The sequence below is a fragment of the Lissotriton helveticus genome, chromosome 4_1, assembly GCF_964261635.1.
Source record: "Lissotriton helveticus chromosome 4_1, aLisHel1.1, whole genome shotgun sequence".
Taxonomy (NCBI): Eukaryota; Metazoa; Chordata; class Amphibia; order Caudata; family Salamandridae; genus Lissotriton; species Lissotriton helveticus.
This window is the reverse complement of record NC_136063.1, coordinates 1,670,776,527-1,670,795,241: the sequence shown is the minus strand read 5'-3', so window position 1 is coordinate 1,670,795,241 and position 18,715 is coordinate 1,670,776,527. Positions and strand designations below refer to the sequence as shown.

The 18,715-nt window shown below is 34.1% G+C and overlaps 15 non-coding genes across 15 annotated transcripts; 7 read left to right on the top strand and 8 right to left on the bottom strand.

Moving 5' to 3' along the window:
- Positions 1–88: 88 nt before the first annotated feature.
- On the bottom strand, positions 89–160 carry TRNAQ-UUG (transfer RNA glutamine (anticodon UUG)). Its single transcript has one exon. It is a non-coding gene; the product is annotated as a tRNA-Gln (tRNA).
- A 1,550-nt stretch (positions 161–1,710) lies between these two features.
- Positions 1,711–1,782, top strand: TRNAQ-CUG (transfer RNA glutamine (anticodon CUG)). Its single transcript has one exon. It is a non-coding gene; the product is annotated as a tRNA-Gln (tRNA).
- Positions 1,783–2,608: 826 nt separating this feature from the next.
- Positions 2,609–2,680, bottom strand: TRNAQ-UUG (transfer RNA glutamine (anticodon UUG)). The gene has a single exon. It is a non-coding gene; the product is annotated as a tRNA-Gln (tRNA).
- Positions 2,681–4,230: 1,550 nt separating this feature from the next.
- Positions 4,231–4,302, top strand: TRNAQ-CUG (transfer RNA glutamine (anticodon CUG)). Its single transcript has one exon. It is a non-coding gene; the product is annotated as a tRNA-Gln (tRNA).
- Positions 4,303–5,128: 826 nt separating this feature from the next.
- On the bottom strand, positions 5,129–5,200 carry TRNAQ-UUG (transfer RNA glutamine (anticodon UUG)). The gene has a single exon. It is a non-coding gene; the product is annotated as a tRNA-Gln (tRNA).
- A 1,550-nt stretch (positions 5,201–6,750) lies between these two features.
- Positions 6,751–6,822, top strand: TRNAQ-CUG (transfer RNA glutamine (anticodon CUG)). The gene has a single exon. It is a non-coding gene; the product is annotated as a tRNA-Gln (tRNA).
- An 826-nt stretch (positions 6,823–7,648) lies between these two features.
- Positions 7,649–7,720, bottom strand: TRNAQ-UUG (transfer RNA glutamine (anticodon UUG)). The gene has a single exon. It is a non-coding gene; the product is annotated as a tRNA-Gln (tRNA).
- A 1,550-nt stretch (positions 7,721–9,270) lies between these two features.
- On the top strand, positions 9,271–9,342 carry TRNAQ-CUG (transfer RNA glutamine (anticodon CUG)). The gene has a single exon. It is a non-coding gene; the product is annotated as a tRNA-Gln (tRNA).
- An 826-nt stretch (positions 9,343–10,168) lies between these two features.
- Positions 10,169–10,240, bottom strand: TRNAQ-UUG (transfer RNA glutamine (anticodon UUG)). Its single transcript has one exon. It is a non-coding gene; the product is annotated as a tRNA-Gln (tRNA).
- Positions 10,241–11,790: 1,550 nt separating this feature from the next.
- TRNAQ-CUG (transfer RNA glutamine (anticodon CUG)) lies at positions 11,791–11,862 on the top strand. Its single transcript has one exon. It is a non-coding gene; the product is annotated as a tRNA-Gln (tRNA).
- Positions 11,863–12,688: 826 nt separating this feature from the next.
- On the bottom strand, positions 12,689–12,760 carry TRNAQ-UUG (transfer RNA glutamine (anticodon UUG)). Its single transcript has one exon. It is a non-coding gene; the product is annotated as a tRNA-Gln (tRNA).
- Positions 12,761–14,310: 1,550 nt separating this feature from the next.
- On the top strand, positions 14,311–14,382 carry TRNAQ-CUG (transfer RNA glutamine (anticodon CUG)). The gene has a single exon. It is a non-coding gene; the product is annotated as a tRNA-Gln (tRNA).
- An 826-nt stretch (positions 14,383–15,208) lies between these two features.
- On the bottom strand, positions 15,209–15,280 carry TRNAQ-UUG (transfer RNA glutamine (anticodon UUG)). The gene has a single exon. It is a non-coding gene; the product is annotated as a tRNA-Gln (tRNA).
- Positions 15,281–16,830: 1,550 nt separating this feature from the next.
- TRNAQ-CUG (transfer RNA glutamine (anticodon CUG)) lies at positions 16,831–16,902 on the top strand. Its single transcript has one exon. It is a non-coding gene; the product is annotated as a tRNA-Gln (tRNA).
- Positions 16,903–17,728: 826 nt separating this feature from the next.
- Positions 17,729–17,800, bottom strand: TRNAQ-UUG (transfer RNA glutamine (anticodon UUG)). The gene has a single exon. It is a non-coding gene; the product is annotated as a tRNA-Gln (tRNA).
- Positions 17,801–18,715: the final 915 nt, after the last annotated feature.

Genomic DNA, 18,715 nt, shown 5'->3' with positions numbered 1-18,715 from the left:
TAAATTAATGTTTCACTCTACCCGTGTTAGATTTGTGATATTTATGAATACACTTGACAAAAAAAGATTTGATCAACAGTCATGAAAGTGGTCCCACCGAGATTTGAACTCGGATCCTTGGATTCAAAGTCCAAAGTGCTAACCACTACACCATGGAACCTCCCATGTGACAAGGGAGCAGATTGCTGCAGCAATGTGAACATTTCAAAGTTTTTAATGTTCTGCAGTCAAAGACCAACAGAATGTTATTACCTTTCTATTCTGTTCAACTTTTGCATATTGAACTATGTTAGGGAAGGATGTTGCCAAGAGGACTCAAGTAACGCTATCACTCTGTTGAACAGTACTTTTTATGTGAGATACGATTTTGCAATAAAAGATAAGATTCCCCCGTGAATGCAATCTCTTCTCTCAAAATGAAAAGCTCAACCTGGTACAGGTGGGTTGATGGTATCATGCTTAGCACTCTAGACTCTGAAAACCGGGATCTGAGTACAAATCACAGTGGGACTTATCTAAACTTTACGATTTTCTTTTCCATTCAGTTCTTAGAATTATTAATTGGAAAAACATCTCATTTACTTATAAACTTGTACATATCCACTTTACACGTATGTATCTCCCTATATCTTGCTATATGTCTCTGTATATTTATAGGACAACATAAACACATACATTATAAAAATGCATATAATTAGTAGAGGTGAAAATAATGAAAAGTTGTTGCCTCTCCACATTTGAAAGATGAGCTTCTTCTCCTTACTCTTCTATATGTCATGAAATTGAGATAGTCACTTTTTACTCAATTTTGATCTAACAATATAGTTTATTTATACAAAGCATATCATATGATTTGTGAATAATCTTAAAACAGAAAATTAGATCAGTACCTGTGAGGCCTCCAAGCAAAAGCGTATGTTTCACGATTGCAGATCGACTGTTGAAAATCAGCATGAAAAACGTTTTATTTCACAATTTCCATACTAATATACAAAAAACATTTGTACTATCTGAATGATACCGTCATTGTGGTTCTCTAGGTTTGATTTAAGAACACTTCTCTTTCAAAATGTGCTAAATTCGCCTTATCAATAGCGCAGAAAGCTTCAAAAAGGGATGCTGGGAATCAGGCCTCTGAAATGCATTTCAGAAAAACAGGATAGGATTTCTTAATGTCACACTATTTTGTGTAGGAATGTGATGTAAACGTATTATAATGTTTGTATTTCTGTAACTTGTTCAAGCTGATGGACGTTTTGAAAGGAATCAATAAGTGTCTCTTTCAACCTACTGGTGTTGGATTTGAGCTATCAATAAACAAAGATGACAGAAATGGAAAAGGTCAAGAGTAATAAAATAGTACCCCCAAGATTTGGACTGGTACCTTTGCATGCAAAGTCCAAAGTGCCAATCATTGCTCTTTGGCGCAGCCCATGTGAGAGACAAAGAAATGGGTGTATTAGTTTGGAAATGTAAAATGTTTTAATATGACACAGTCAAAGATGATCATTATGATATAACTTGCCTATCCTGATAAACGTTTGCATATTTAACACTGTTATGGAGAATGTATCTGAACTGAATCAAATCACATTATAGCTCTTTACACTATGAGCATTCAACAGAGATATCCTTTCATCAATGTAAGAAATGCCCCCGCACTAATGCGCTCTCTTTTGTCTCAATGGAAAAATGACTCATGTATGGGAGGGTTCCATGGTGTAATGGTTAGCACTCTGGACTCTGAATCCAGCGATCCGAGATCAAATCTCGGTGGGACCTACTTGAATTATGAGATTTACTATTTCACCCATTTCTTAGAATTTGCTCTTGGAAAAACATAACGTCAATGTTTTATACTGATACTTATCAACGTATAAGTATGCATCTATGTATACATAGCTATATCCGTCTAGATAGCGATAAGACTATATAAAGAAATCAATTATTCATAAACATATGTATTGAAGCTGAAAACTAAAAACTGTTGTTTCCCATCCACAATTTAAACGTTAGGTTCATTTCCTCTCTCATCTATATGACCAGTAATGAGATAGTTAATTTTTGCTGATTTCTTATATGACAACATGCTTGACTTACACAGTGCATTTAATTGTGAATTTCTTTGAAAGAGAAATTCAGATTATTACCTTTGACACGTCTTTCGAAAGATTTTACTTTATGGTTATGGATTTACTTTAGAAAATCAGAGTGTAAATATATGTGTGTCTGAATTTCACGATTGTTATTCAAAACGTCATATCTTCTGTCCCCATAATACACAATTTGATTTCTCAAGTTTTGTTTTAATGAAGGATTTCCAATTAAAAAGTTCCATCTTCCCCTTATCAATAACAGTAAGATTTAAGAAAGTAATATCTTGCATCAGCCCCCTGTGATGAGTTTGAGAAAACAGAGTCAGCTCGCAAAATGTCTCATTATTTTGAGCCATTTAATTTCCATGTTTTCTAAAAGTTCTATCATTTGCTCACATCGAATAGACTTTCAGAATACAATCAATAAATTAATGTTTCACTCTACCCGTGTTAGATTTGTGATATTTATGAATACACTTGACAAAAAAAGATTTGATCAACAGTCATGAAAGTGGTCCCACCGAGATTTGAACTCGGATCCTTGGATTCAAAGTCCAAAGTGCTAACCACTACACCATGGAACCTCCCATGTGACAAGGGAGCAGATTGCTGCAGCAATGTGAACATTTCAAAGTTTTTAATGTTCTGCAGTCAAAGACCAACAGAATGTTATTACCTTTCTATTCTGTTCAACTTTTGCATATTGAACTATGTTAGGGAAGGATGTTGCCCAGAGGACTCAAGTAACGCTATCACTCTGTTGAACAGTACTTTTTATGTGAGATACGATTTTGCAATAAAAGATAAGATTCCCCCGTGAATGCAATCTCTTCTCTCAAAATGAAAAGCTCAACCTGGTACAGGTGGGTTGATGGTATCATGCTTAGCACTCTAGACTCTGAAAACCGGGATCTGAGTACAAATCACAGTGGGACTTATCTAAACTTTACGATTTTCTTTTCCATTCAGTTCTTAGAATTATTAATTGGAAAAACATCTCATTTACTTATAAACTTGTACATATCCACTTTACACGTATGTATCTCCCTATATCTTGCTATATGTCTCTGTATATTTATAGGACAACATAAACACATACATTATAAAAATGCATATAATTAGTAGAGGTGAAAATAATGAAAAGTTGTTGCCTCTCCACATTTGAAAGATGAGCTTCTTCTCCTTACTCTTCTATATGTCATGAAATTGAGATAGTCACTTTTTACTCAATTTTGATCTAACAATATAGTTTATTTATACAAAGCATATCATATGATTTGTGAATAATCTTAAAACAGAAAATTAGATCAGTACCTGTGAGGCCTCCAAGCAAAAGCGTATGTTTCACGATTGCAGATCGACTGTTGAAAATCAGCATGAAAAACGTTTTATTTCACAATTTCCATACTAATATACAAAAAACATTTGTACTATCTGAATGATACCGTCATTGTGGTTCTCTAGGTTTGATTTAAGAACACTTCTCTTTCAAAATGTGCTAAATTCGCCTTATCAATAGCGCAGAAAGCTTCAAAAAGGGATGCTGGGAATCAGGCCTCTGAAATGCATTTCAGAAAAACAGGATAGGATTTCTTAATGTCACACTATTTTGTGTAGGAATGTGATGTAAACGTATTATAATGTTTGTATTTCTGTAACTTGTTCAAGCTGATGGACGTTTTGAAAGGAATCAATAAGTGTCTCTTTCAACCTACTGGTGTTGGATTTGAGCTATCAATAAACAAAGATGACAGAAATGGAAAAGGTCAAGAGTAATAAAATAGTACCCCCAAGATTTGGACTGGTACCTTTGCATGCAAAGTCCAAAGTGCCAATCATTGCTCTTTGGCGCAGCCCATGTGAGAGACAAAGAAATGGGTGTATTAGTTTGGAAATGTAAAATGTTTTAATATGACACAGTCAAAGATGATCATTATGATATAACTTGCCTATCCTGATAAACGTTTGCATATTTAACACTGTTATGGAGAATGTATCTGAACTGAATCAAATCACATTATAGCTCTTTACACTATGAGCATTCAACAGAGATATCCTTTCATCAATGTAAGAAATGCCCCCGCACTAATGCGCTCTCTTTTGTCTCAATGGAAAAATGACTCATGTATGGGAGGGTTCCATGGTGTAATGGTTAGCACTCTGGACTCTGAATCCAGCGATCCGAGATCAAATCTCGGTGGGACCTACTTGAATTATGAGATTTACTATTTCACCCATTTCTTAGAATTTGCTCTTGGAAAAACATAACGTCAATGTTTTATACTGATACTTATCAACGTATAAGTATGCATCTATGTATACATAGCTATATCCGTCTAGATAGCGATAAGACTATATAAAGAAATCAATTATTCATAAACATATGTATTGAAGCTGAAAACTAAAAACTGTTGTTTCCCATCCACAATTTAAACGTTAGGTTCATTTCCTCTCTCATCTATATGACCAGTAATGAGATAGTTAATTTTTGCTGATTTCTTATATGACAACATGCTTGACTTACACAGTGCATTTAATTGTGAATTTCTTTGAAAGAGAAATTCAGATTATTACCTTTGACACGTCTTTCGAAAGATTTTACTTTATGGTTATGGATTTACTTTAGAAAATCAGAGTGTAAATATATGTGTGTCTGAATTTCACGATTGTTATTCAAAACGTCATATCTTCTGTCCCCATAATACACAATTTGATTTCTCAAGTTTTGTTTTAATGAAGGATTTCCAATTAAAAAGTTCCATCTTCCCCTTATCAATAACAGTAAGATTTAAGAAAGTAATATCTTGCATCAGCCCCCTGTGATGAGTTTGAGAAAACAGAGTCAGCTCGCAAAATGTCTCATTATTTTGAGCCATTTAATTTCCATGTTTTCTAAAAGTTCTATCATTTGCTCACATCGAATAGACTTTCAGAATACAATCAATAAATTAATGTTTCACTCTACCCGTGTTAGATTTGTGATATTTATGAATACACTTGACAAAAAAAGATTTGATCAACAGTCATGAAAGTGGTCCCACCGAGATTTGAACTCGGATCCTTGGATTCAAAGTCCAAAGTGCTAACCACTACACCATGGAACCTCCCATGTGACAAGGGAGCAGATTGCTGCAGCAATGTGAACATTTCAAAGTTTTTAATGTTCTGCAGTCAAAGACCAACAGAATGTTATTACCTTTCTATTCTGTTCAACTTTTGCATATTGAACTATGTTAGGGAAGGATGTTGCCCAGAGGACTCAAGTAACGCTATCACTCTGTTGAACAGTACTTTTTATGTGAGATACGATTTTGCAATAAAAGATAAGATTCCCCCGTGAATGCAATCTCTTCTCTCAAAATGAAAAGCTCAACCTGGTACAGGTGGGTTGATGGTATCATGCTTAGCACTCTAGACTCTGAAAACCGGGATCTGAGTACAAATCACAGTGGGACTTATCTAAACTTTACGATTTTCTTTTCCATTCAGTTCTTAGAATTATTAATTGGAAAAACATCTCATTTACTTATAAACTTGTACATATCCACTTTACACGTATGTATCTCCCTATATCTTGCTATATGTCTCTGTATATTTATAGGACAACATAAACACATACATTATAAAAATGCATATAATTAGTAGAGGTGAAAATAATGAAAAGTTGTTGCCTCTCCACATTTGAAAGATGAGCTTCTTCTCCTTACTCTTCTATATGTCATGAAATTGAGATAGTCACTTTTTACTCAATTTTGATCTAACAATATAGTTTATTTATACAAAGCATATCATATGATTTGTGAATAATCTTAAAACAGAAAATTAGATCAGTACCTGTGAGGCCTCCAAGCAAAAGCGTATGTTTCACGATTGCAGATCGACTGTTGAAAATCAGCATGAAAAACGTTTTATTTCACAATTTCCATACTAATATACAAAAAACATTTGTACTATCTGAATGATACCGTCATTGTGGTTCTCTAGGTTTGATTTAAGAACACTTCTCTTTCAAAATGTGCTAAATTCGCCTTATCAATAGCGCAGAAAGCTTCAAAAAGGGATGCTGGGAATCAGGCCTCTGAAATGCATTTCAGAAAAACAGGATAGGATTTCTTAATGTCACACTATTTTGTGTAGGAATGTGATGTAAACGTATTATAATGTTTGTATTTCTGTAACTTGTTCAAGCTGATGGACGTTTTGAAAGGAATCAATAAGTGTCTCTTTCAACCTACTGGTGTTGGATTTGAGCTATCAATAAACAAAGATGACAGAAATGGAAAAGGTCAAGAGTAATAAAATAGTACCCCCAAGATTTGGACTGGTACCTTTGCATGCAAAGTCCAAAGTGCCAATCATTGCTCTTTGGCGCAGCCCATGTGAGAGACAAAGAAATGGGTGTATTAGTTTGGAAATGTAAAATGTTTTAATATGACACAGTCAAAGATGATCATTATGATATAACTTGCCTATCCTGATAAACGTTTGCATATTTAACACTGTTATGGAGAATGTATCTGAACTGAATCAAATCACATTATAGCTCTTTACACTATGAGCATTCAACAGAGATATCCTTTCATCAATGTAAGAAATGCCCCCGCACTAATGCGCTCTCTTTTGTCTCAATGGAAAAATGACTCATGTATGGGAGGGTTCCATGGTGTAATGGTTAGCACTCTGGACTCTGAATCCAGCGATCCGAGATCAAATCTCGGTGGGACCTACTTGAATTATGAGATTTACTATTTCACCCATTTCTTAGAATTTGCTCTTGGAAAAACATAACGTCAATGTTTTATACTGATACTTATCAACGTATAAGTATGCATCTATGTATACATAGCTATATCCGTCTAGATAGCGATAAGACTATATAAAGAAATCAATTATTCATAAACATATGTATTGAAGCTGAAAACTAAAAACTGTTGTTTCCCATCCACAATTTAAACGTTAGGTTCATTTCCTCTCTCATCTATATGACCAGTAATGAGATAGTTAATTTTTGCTGATTTCTTATATGACAACATGCTTGACTTACACAGTGCATTTAATTGTGAATTTCTTTGAAAGAGAAATTCAGATTATTACCTTTGACACGTCTTTCGAAAGATTTTACTTTATGGTTATGGATTTACTTTAGAAAATCAGAGTGTAAATATATGTGTGTCTGAATTTCACGATTGTTATTCAAAACGTCATATCTTCTGTCCCCATAATACACAATTTGATTTCTCAAGTTTTGTTTTAATGAAGGATTTCCAATTAAAAAGTTCCATCTTCCCCTTATCAATAACAGTAAGATTTAAGAAAGTAATATCTTGCATCAGCCCCCTGTGATGAGTTTGAGAAAACAGAGTCAGCTCGCAAAATGTCTCATTATTTTGAGCCATTTAATTTCCATGTTTTCTAAAAGTTCTATCATTTGCTCACATCGAATAGACTTTCAGAATACAATCAATAAATTAATGTTTCACTCTACCCGTGTTAGATTTGTGATATTTATGAATACACTTGACAAAAAAAGATTTGATCAACAGTCATGAAAGTGGTCCCACCGAGATTTGAACTCGGATCCTTGGATTCAAAGTCCAAAGTGCTAACCACTACACCATGGAACCTCCCATGTGACAAGGGAGCAGATTGCTGCAGCAATGTGAACATTTCAAAGTTTTTAATGTTCTGCAGTCAAAGACCAACAGAATGTTATTACCTTTCTATTCTGTTCAACTTTTGCATATTGAACTATGTTAGGGAAGGATGTTGCCCAGAGGACTCAAGTAACGCTATCACTCTGTTGAACAGTACTTTTTATGTGAGATACGATTTTGCAATAAAAGATAAGATTCCCCCGTGAATGCAATCTCTTCTCTCAAAATGAAAAGCTCAACCTGGTACAGGTGGGTTGATGGTATCATGCTTAGCACTCTAGACTCTGAAAACCGGGATCTGAGTACAAATCACAGTGGGACTTATCTAAACTTTACGATTTTCTTTTCCATTCAGTTCTTAGAATTATTAATTGGAAAAACATCTCATTTACTTATAAACTTGTACATATCCACTTTACACGTATGTATCTCCCTATATCTTGCTATATGTCTCTGTATATTTATAGGACAACATAAACACATACATTATAAAAATGCATATAATTAGTAGAGGTGAAAATAATGAAAAGTTGTTGCCTCTCCACATTTGAAAGATGAGCTTCTTCTCCTTACTCTTCTATATGTCATGAAATTGAGATAGTCACTTTTTACTCAATTTTGATCTAACAATATAGTTTATTTATACAAAGCATATCATATGATTTGTGAATAATCTTAAAACAGAAAATTAGATCAGTACCTGTGAGGCCTCCAAGCAAAAGCGTATGTTTCACGATTGCAGATCGACTGTTGAAAATCAGCATGAAAAACGTTTTATTTCACAATTTCCATACTAATATACAAAAAACATTTGTACTATCTGAATGATACCGTCATTGTGGTTCTCTAGGTTTGATTTAAGAACACTTCTCTTTCAAAATGTGCTAAATTCGCCTTATCAATAGCGCAGAAAGCTTCAAAAAGGGATGCTGGGAATCAGGCCTCTGAAATGCATTTCAGAAAAACAGGATAGGATTTCTTAATGTCACACTATTTTGTGTAGGAATGTGATGTAAACGTATTATAATGTTTGTATTTCTGTAACTTGTTCAAGCTGATGGACGTTTTGAAAGGAATCAATAAGTGTCTCTTTCAACCTACTGGTGTTGGATTTGAGCTATCAATAAACAAAGATGACAGAAATGGAAAAGGTCAAGAGTAATAAAATAGTACCCCCAAGATTTGGACTGGTACCTTTGCATGCAAAGTCCAAAGTGCCAATCATTGCTCTTTGGCGCAGCCCATGTGAGAGACAAAGAAATGGGTGTATTAGTTTGGAAATGTAAAATGTTTTAATATGACACAGTCAAAGATGATCATTATGATATAACTTGCCTATCCTGATAAACGTTTGCATATTTAACACTGTTATGGAGAATGTATCTGAACTGAATCAAATCACATTATAGCTCTTTACACTATGAGCATTCAACAGAGATATCCTTTCATCAATGTAAGAAATGCCCCCGCACTAATGCGCTCTCTTTTGTCTCAATGGAAAAATGACTCATGTATGGGAGGGTTCCATGGTGTAATGGTTAGCACTCTGGACTCTGAATCCAGCGATCCGAGATCAAATCTCGGTGGGACCTACTTGAATTATGAGATTTACTATTTCACCCATTTCTTAGAATTTGCTCTTGGAAAAACATAACGTCAATGTTTTATACTGATACTTATCAACGTATAAGTATGCATCTATGTATACATAGCTATATCCGTCTAGATAGCGATAAGACTATATAAAGAAATCAATTATTCATAAACATATGTATTGAAGCTGAAAACTAAAAACTGTTGTTTCCCATCCACAATTTAAACGTTAGGTTCATTTCCTCTCTCATCTATATGACCAGTAATGAGATAGTTAATTTTTGCTGATTTCTTATATGACAACATGCTTGACTTACACAGTGCATTTAATTGTGAATTTCTTTGAAAGAGAAATTCAGATTATTACCTTTGACACGTCTTTCGAAAGATTTTACTTTATGGTTATGGATTTACTTTAGAAAATCAGAGTGTAAATATATGTGTGTCTGAATTTCACGATTGTTATTCAAAACGTCATATCTTCTGTCCCCATAATACACAATTTGATTTCTCAAGTTTTGTTTTAATGAAGGATTTCCAATTAAAAAGTTCCATCTTCCCCTTATCAATAACAGTAAGATTTAAGAAAGTAATATCTTGCATCAGCCCCCTGTGATGAGTTTGAGAAAACAGAGTCAGCTCGCAAAATGTCTCATTATTTTGAGCCATTTAATTTCCATGTTTTCTAAAAGTTCTATCATTTGCTCACATCGAATAGACTTTCAGAATACAATCAATAAATTAATGTTTCACTCTACCCGTGTTAGATTTGTGATATTTATGAATACACTTGACAAAAAAAGATTTGATCAACAGTCATGAAAGTGGTCCCACCGAGATTTGAACTCGGATCCTTGGATTCAAAGTCCAAAGTGCTAACCACTACACCATGGAACCTCCCATGTGACAAGGGAGCAGATTGCTGCAGCAATGTGAACATTTCAAAGTTTTTAATGTTCTGCAGTCAAAGACCAACAGAATGTTATTACCTTTCTATTCTGTTCAACTTTTGCATATTGAACTATGTTAGGGAAGGATGTTGCCCAGAGGACTCAAGTAACGCTATCACTCTGTTGAACAGTACTTTTTATGTGAGATACGATTTTGCAATAAAAGATAAGATTCCCCCGTGAATGCAATCTCTTCTCTCAAAATGAAAAGCTCAACCTGGTACAGGTGGGTTGATGGTATCATGCTTAGCACTCTAGACTCTGAAAACCGGGATCTGAGTACAAATCACAGTGGGACTTATCTAAACTTTACGATTTTCTTTTCCATTCAGTTCTTAGAATTATTAATTGGAAAAACATCTCATTTACTTATAAACTTGTACATATCCACTTTACACGTATGTATCTCCCTATATCTTGCTATATGTCTCTGTATATTTATAGGACAACATAAACACATACATTATAAAAATGCATATAATTAGTAGAGGTGAAAATAATGAAAAGTTGTTGCCTCTCCACATTTGAAAGATGAGCTTCTTCTCCTTACTCTTCTATATGTCATGAAATTGAGATAGTCACTTTTTACTCAATTTTGATCTAACAATATAGTTTATTTATACAAAGCATATCATATGATTTGTGAATAATCTTAAAACAGAAAATTAGATCAGTACCTGTGAGGCCTCCAAGCAAAAGCGTATGTTTCACGATTGCAGATCGACTGTTGAAAATCAGCATGAAAAACGTTTTATTTCACAATTTCCATACTAATATACAAAAAACATTTGTACTATCTGAATGATACCGTCATTGTGGTTCTCTAGGTTTGATTTAAGAACACTTCTCTTTCAAAATGTGCTAAATTCGCCTTATCAATAGCGCAGAAAGCTTCAAAAAGGGATGCTGGGAATCAGGCCTCTGAAATGCATTTCAGAAAAACAGGATAGGATTTCTTAATGTCACACTATTTTGTGTAGGAATGTGATGTAAACGTATTATAATGTTTGTATTTCTGTAACTTGTTCAAGCTGATGGACGTTTTGAAAGGAATCAATAAGTGTCTCTTTCAACCTACTGGTGTTGGATTTGAGCTATCAATAAACAAAGATGACAGAAATGGAAAAGGTCAAGAGTAATAAAATAGTACCCCCAAGATTTGGACTGGTACCTTTGCATGCAAAGTCCAAAGTGCCAATCATTGCTCTTTGGCGCAGCCCATGTGAGAGACAAAGAAATGGGTGTATTAGTTTGGAAATGTAAAATGTTTTAATATGACACAGTCAAAGATGATCATTATGATATAACTTGCCTATCCTGATAAACGTTTGCATATTTAACACTGTTATGGAGAATGTATCTGAACTGAATCAAATCACATTATAGCTCTTTACACTATGAGCATTCAACAGAGATATCCTTTCATCAATGTAAGAAATGCCCCCGCACTAATGCGCTCTCTTTTGTCTCAATGGAAAAATGACTCATGTATGGGAGGGTTCCATGGTGTAATGGTTAGCACTCTGGACTCTGAATCCAGCGATCCGAGATCAAATCTCGGTGGGACCTACTTGAATTATGAGATTTACTATTTCACCCATTTCTTAGAATTTGCTCTTGGAAAAACATAACGTCAATGTTTTATACTGATACTTATCAACGTATAAGTATGCATCTATGTATACATAGCTATATCCGTCTAGATAGCGATAAGACTATATAAAGAAATCAATTATTCATAAACATATGTATTGAAGCTGAAAACTAAAAACTGTTGTTTCCCATCCACAATTTAAACGTTAGGTTCATTTCCTCTCTCATCTATATGACCAGTAATGAGATAGTTAATTTTTGCTGATTTCTTATATGACAACATGCTTGACTTACACAGTGCATTTAATTGTGAATTTCTTTGAAAGAGAAATTCAGATTATTACCTTTGACACGTCTTTCGAAAGATTTTACTTTATGGTTATGGATTTACTTTAGAAAATCAGAGTGTAAATATATGTGTGTCTGAATTTCACGATTGTTATTCAAAACGTCATATCTTCTGTCCCCATAATACACAATTTGATTTCTCAAGTTTTGTTTTAATGAAGGATTTCCAATTAAAAAGTTCCATCTTCCCCTTATCAATAACAGTAAGATTTAAGAAAGTAATATCTTGCATCAGCCCCCTGTGATGAGTTTGAGAAAACAGAGTCAGCTCGCAAAATGTCTCATTATTTTGAGCCATTTAATTTCCATGTTTTCTAAAAGTTCTATCATTTGCTCACATCGAATAGACTTTCAGAATACAATCAATAAATTAATGTTTCACTCTACCCGTGTTAGATTTGTGATATTTATGAATACACTTGACAAAAAAAGATTTGATCAACAGTCATGAAAGTGGTCCCACCGAGATTTGAACTCGGATCCTTGGATTCAAAGTCCAAAGTGCTAACCACTACACCATGGAACCTCCCATGTGACAAGGGAGCAGATTGCTGCAGCAATGTGAACATTTCAAAGTTTTTAATGTTCTGCAGTCAAAGACCAACAGAATGTTATTACCTTTCTATTCTGTTCAACTTTTGCATATTGAACTATGTTAGGGAAGGATGTTGCCCAGAGGACTCAAGTAACGCTATCACTCTGTTGAACAGTACTTTTTATGTGAGATACGATTTTGCAATAAAAGATAAGATTCCCCCGTGAATGCAATCTCTTCTCTCAAAATGAAAAGCTCAACCTGGTACAGGTGGGTTGATGGTATCATGCTTAGCACTCTAGACTCTGAAAACCGGGATCTGAGTACAAATCACAGTGGGACTTATCTAAACTTTACGATTTTCTTTTCCATTCAGTTCTTAGAATTATTAATTGGAAAAACATCTCATTTACTTATAAACTTGTACATATCCACTTTACACGTATGTATCTCCCTATATCTTGCTATATGTCTCTGTATATTTATAGGACAACATAAACACATACATTATAAAAATGCATATAATTAGTAGAGGTGAAAATAATGAAAAGTTGTTGCCTCTCCACATTTGAAAGATGAGCTTCTTCTCCTTACTCTTCTATATGTCATGAAATTGAGATAGTCACTTTTTACTCAATTTTGATCTAACAATATAGTTTATTTATACAAAGCATATCATATGATTTGTGAATAATCTTAAAACAGAAAATTAGATCAGTACCTGTGAGGCCTCCAAGCAAAAGCGTATGTTTCACGATTGCAGATCGACTGTTGAAAATCAGCATGAAAAACGTTTTATTTCACAATTTCCATACTAATATACAAAAAACATTTGTACTATCTGAATGATACCGTCATTGTGGTTCTCTAGGTTTGATTTAAGAACACTTCTCTTTCAAAATGTGCTAAATTCGCCTTATCAATAGCGCAGAAAGCTTCAAAAAGGGATGCTGGGAATCAGGCCTCTGAAATGCATTTCAGAAAAACAGGATAGGATTTCTTAATGTCACACTATTTTGTGTAGGAATGTGATGTAAACGTATTATAATGTTTGTATTTCTGTAACTTGTTCAAGCTGATGGACGTTTTGAAAGGAATCAATAAGTGTCTCTTTCAACCTACTGGTGTTGGATTTGAGCTATCAATAAACAAAGATGACAGAAATGGAAAAGGTCAAGAGTAATAAAATAGTACCCCCAAGATTTGGACTGGTACCTTTGCATGCAAAGTCCAAAGTGCCAATCATTGCTCTTTGGCGCAGCCCATGTGAGAGACAAAGAAATGGGTGTATTAGTTTGGAAATGTAAAATGTTTTAATATGACACAGTCAAAGATGATCATTATGATATAACTTGCCTATCCTGATAAACGTTTGCATATTTAACACTGTTATGGAGAATGTATCTGAACTGAATCAAATCACATTATAGCTCTTTACACTATGAGCATTCAACAGAGATATCCTTTCATCAATGTAAGAAATGCCCCCGCACTAATGCGCTCTCTTTTGTCTCAATGGAAAAATGACTCATGTATGGGAGGGTTCCATGGTGTAATGGTTAGCACTCTGGACTCTGAATCCAGCGATCCGAGATCAAATCTCGGTGGGACCTACTTGAATTATGAGATTTACTATTTCACCCATTTCTTAGAATTTGCTCTTGGAAAAACATAACGTCAATGTTTTATACTGATACTTATCAACGTATAAGTATGCATCTATGTATACATAGCTATATCCGTCTAGATAGCGATAAGACTATATAAAGAAATCAATTATTCATAAACATATGTATTGAAGCTGAAAACTAAAAACTGTTGTTTCCCATCCACAATTTAAACGTTAGGTTCATTTCCTCTCTCATCTATATGACCAGTAATGAGATAGTTAATTTTTGCTGATTTCTTATATGACAACATGCTTGACTTACACAGTGCATTTAATTGTGAATTTCTTTGAAAGAGAAATTCAGATTATTACCTTTGACACGTCTTTCGAAAGATTTTACTTTATGGTTATGGATTTACTTTAGAAAATCAGAGTGTAAATATATGTGTGTCTGAATTTCACGATTGTTATTCAAAACGTCATATCTTCTGTCCCCATAATACACAATTTGATTTCTCAAGTTTTGTTTTAATGAAGGATTTCCAATTAAAAAGTTCCATCTTCCCCTTATCAATAACAGTAAGATTTAAGAAAGTAATATCTTGCATCAGCCCCCTGTGATGAGTTTGAGAAAACAGAGTCAGCTCGCAAAATGTCTCATTATTTTGAGCCATTTAATTTCCATGTTTTCTAAAAGTTCTATCATTTGCTCACATCGAATAGACTTTCAGAATACAATCAATAAATTATTGTTTCACTCTACCCGTGTTAGATTTGTGATATTTATGAATACACTTGACAAAAAAAGATTTGATCAACAGTCATGAAAGTGGTCCCACCGAGATTTGAACTCGGATCCTTGGATTCAAAGTCCAAAGTGCTAACCACTACACCATGGAACCTCCCATGTGACAAGGGAGCAGATTGCTGCAGCAATGTGAACATTTCAAAGTTTTTAATGTTCTGCAGTCAAAGACCAACAGAATGTTATTACCTTTCTATTCTGTTCAACTTTTGCATATTGAACTATGTTAGGGAAGGATGTTGCCCAGAGGACTCAAGTAACGCTATCACTCTGTTGAACAGTACTTTTTATGTGAGATACGATTTTGCAATAAAAGATAAGATTCCCCCGTGAATGCAATCTCTTCTCTCAAAATGAAAAGCTCAACCTGGTACAGGTGGGTTGATGGTATCATGCTTAGCACTCTAGACTCTGAAAACCGGGATCTGAGTACAAATCACAGTGGGACTTATCTAAACTTTACGATTTTCTTTTCCATTCAGTTCTTAGAATTATTAATTGGAAAAACATCTCATTTACTTATAAACTTGTACATATCCACTTTACACGTATGTATCTCCCTATATCTTGCTATATGTCTCTGTATATTTATAGGACAACATAAACACATACATTATAAAAATGCATATAATTAGTAGAGGTGAAAATAATGAAAAGTTGTTGCCTCTCCACATTTGAAAGATGAGCTTCTTCTCCTTACTCTTCTATATGTCATGAAATTGAGATAGTCACTTTTTACTCAATTTTGATCTAACAATATAGTTTATTTATACAAAGCATATCATATGATTTGTGAATAATCTTAAAACAGAAAATTAGATCAGTACCTGTGAGGCCTCCAAGCAAAAGCGTATGTTTCACGATTGCAGATCGACTGTTGAAAATCAGCATGAAAAACGTTTTATTTCACAATTTCCATACTAATATACAAAAAACATTTGTACTATCTGAATGATACCGTCATTGTGGTTCTCTAGGTTTGATTTAAGAACACTTCTCTTTCAAAATGTGCTAAATTCGCCTTATCAATAGCGCAGAAAGCTTCAAAAAGGGATGCTGGGAATCAGGCCTCTGAAATGCATTTCAGAAAAACAGGATAGGATTTCTTAATGTCACACTATTTTGTGTAGGAATGTGATGTAAACGTATTATAATGTTTGTATTTCTGTAACTTGTTCAAGCTGATGGACGTTTTGAAAGGAATCAATAAGTGTCTCTTTCAACCTACTGGTGTTGGATTTGAGCTATCAATAAACAAAGATGACAGAAATGGAAAAGGTCAAGAGTAATAAAATAGTACCCCCAAGATTTGGACTGGTACCTTTGCATGCAAAGTCCAAAGTGCCAATCATTGCTCTTTGGCGCAGCCCATGTGAGAGACAAAGAAATGGGTGTATTAGTTTGGAAATGTAAAATGTTTTAATATGACACAGTCAAAGATGATCATTATGATATAACTTGCCTATCCTGATAAACGTTTGCATATTTAACACTGTTATGGAGAATGTATCTGAACTGAATCAAATCACATTATAGCTCTTTACACTATGAGCATTCAACAGAGATATCCTTTCATCAATGTAAGAAATGCCCCCGCACTAATGCGCTCTCTTTTGTCTCAATGGAAAAATGACTCATGTATGGGAGGGTTCCATGGTGTAATGGTTAGCACTCTGGACTCTGAATCCAGCGATCCGAGATCAAATCTCGGTGGGACCTACTTGAATTATGAGATTTACTATTTCACCCATTTCTTAGAATTTGCTCTTGGAAAAACATAACGTCAATGTTTTATACTGATACTTATCAACGTATAAGTATGCATCTATGTATACATAGCTATATCCGTCTAGATAGCGATAAGACTATATAAAGAAATCAATTATTCATAAACATATGTATTGAAGCTGAAAACTAAAAACTGTTGTTTCCCATCCACAATTTAAACGTTAGGTTCATTTCCTCTCTCATCTATATGACCAGTAATGAGATAGTTAATTTTTGCTGATTTCTTATATGACAACATGCTTGACTTACACAGTGCATTTAATTGTGAATTTCTTTGAAAGAGAAATTCAGATTATTACCTTTGACACGTCTTTCGAAAGATTTTACTTTATGGTTATGGATTTACTTTAGAAAATCAGAGTGTAAATATATGTGTGTCTGAATTTCACGATTGTTATTCAAAACGTCATATCTTCTGTCCCCATAATACACAATTTGATTTCTCAAGTTTTGTTTTAATGAAGGATTTCCAATTAAAAAGTTCCATCTTCCCCTTATCAATAACAGTAAGATTTAAGAAAGTAATATCTTGCATCAGCCCCCTGTGATGAGTTTGAGAAAACAGAGTCAGCTCGCAAAATGTCTCATTATTTTGAGCCATTTAATTTCCATGTTTTCTAAAAGTTCTATCATTTGCTCACATCGAATAGACTTTCAGAATACAATCAATAAATTAATGTTTCACTCTACCCGTGTTAGATTTGTGATATTTATGAATACACTTGACAAAAAAAGATTTGATCAACAGTCATGAAAGTGGTCCCACCGAGATTTGAACTCGGATCCTTGGATTCAAAGTCCAAAGTGCTAACCACTACACCATGGAACCTCCCATGTGACAAGGGAGCAGATTGCTGCAGCAATGTGAACATTTCAAAGTTTTTAATGTTCTGCAGTCAAAGACCAACAGAATGTTATTACCTTTCTATTCTGTTCAACTTTTGCATATTGAACTATGTTAGGGAAGGATGTTGCCCAGAGGACTCAAGTAACGCTATCACTCTGTTGAACAGTACTTTTTATGTGAGATACGATTTTGCAATAAAAGATAAGATTCCCCCGTGAATGCAATCTCTTCTCTCAAAATGAAAAGCTCAACCTGGTACAGGTGGGTTGATGGTATCATGCTTAGCACTCTAGACTCTGAAAACCGGGATCTGAGTACAAATCACAGTGGGACTTATCTAAACTTTACGATTTTCTTTTCCATTCAGTTCTTAGAATTATTAATTGGAAAAACATCTCATTTACTTATAAACTTGTACATATCCACTTTACACGTATGTATCTCCCTATATCTTGCTATATGTCTCTGTATATTTATAGGACAACATAAACACATACATTATAAAAATGCATATAATTAGTAGAGGTGAAAATAATGAAAAGTTGTTGCCTCTCCACATTTGAAAGATGAGCTTCTTCTCCTTACTCTTCTATATGTCATGAAATTGAGATAGTCACTTTTTACTCAATGTTGATCTAACAATATAGTTTATTTATACAAAGCATATCATATGATTTGTGAATAATCTTAAAACAGAAAATTAGATCAGTACCTGTGAGGCCTCCAAGCAAAAGCGTATGTTTCACGATTGCAGATCGACTGTTGAAAATCAGCATGAAAAACGTTTTATTTCACAATTTCCATACTAATATACAAAAAACATTTGTACTATCTGAATGATACCGTCATTGTGGTTCTCTAGGTTTGATTTAAGAACACTTCTCTTTCAAAATGTGC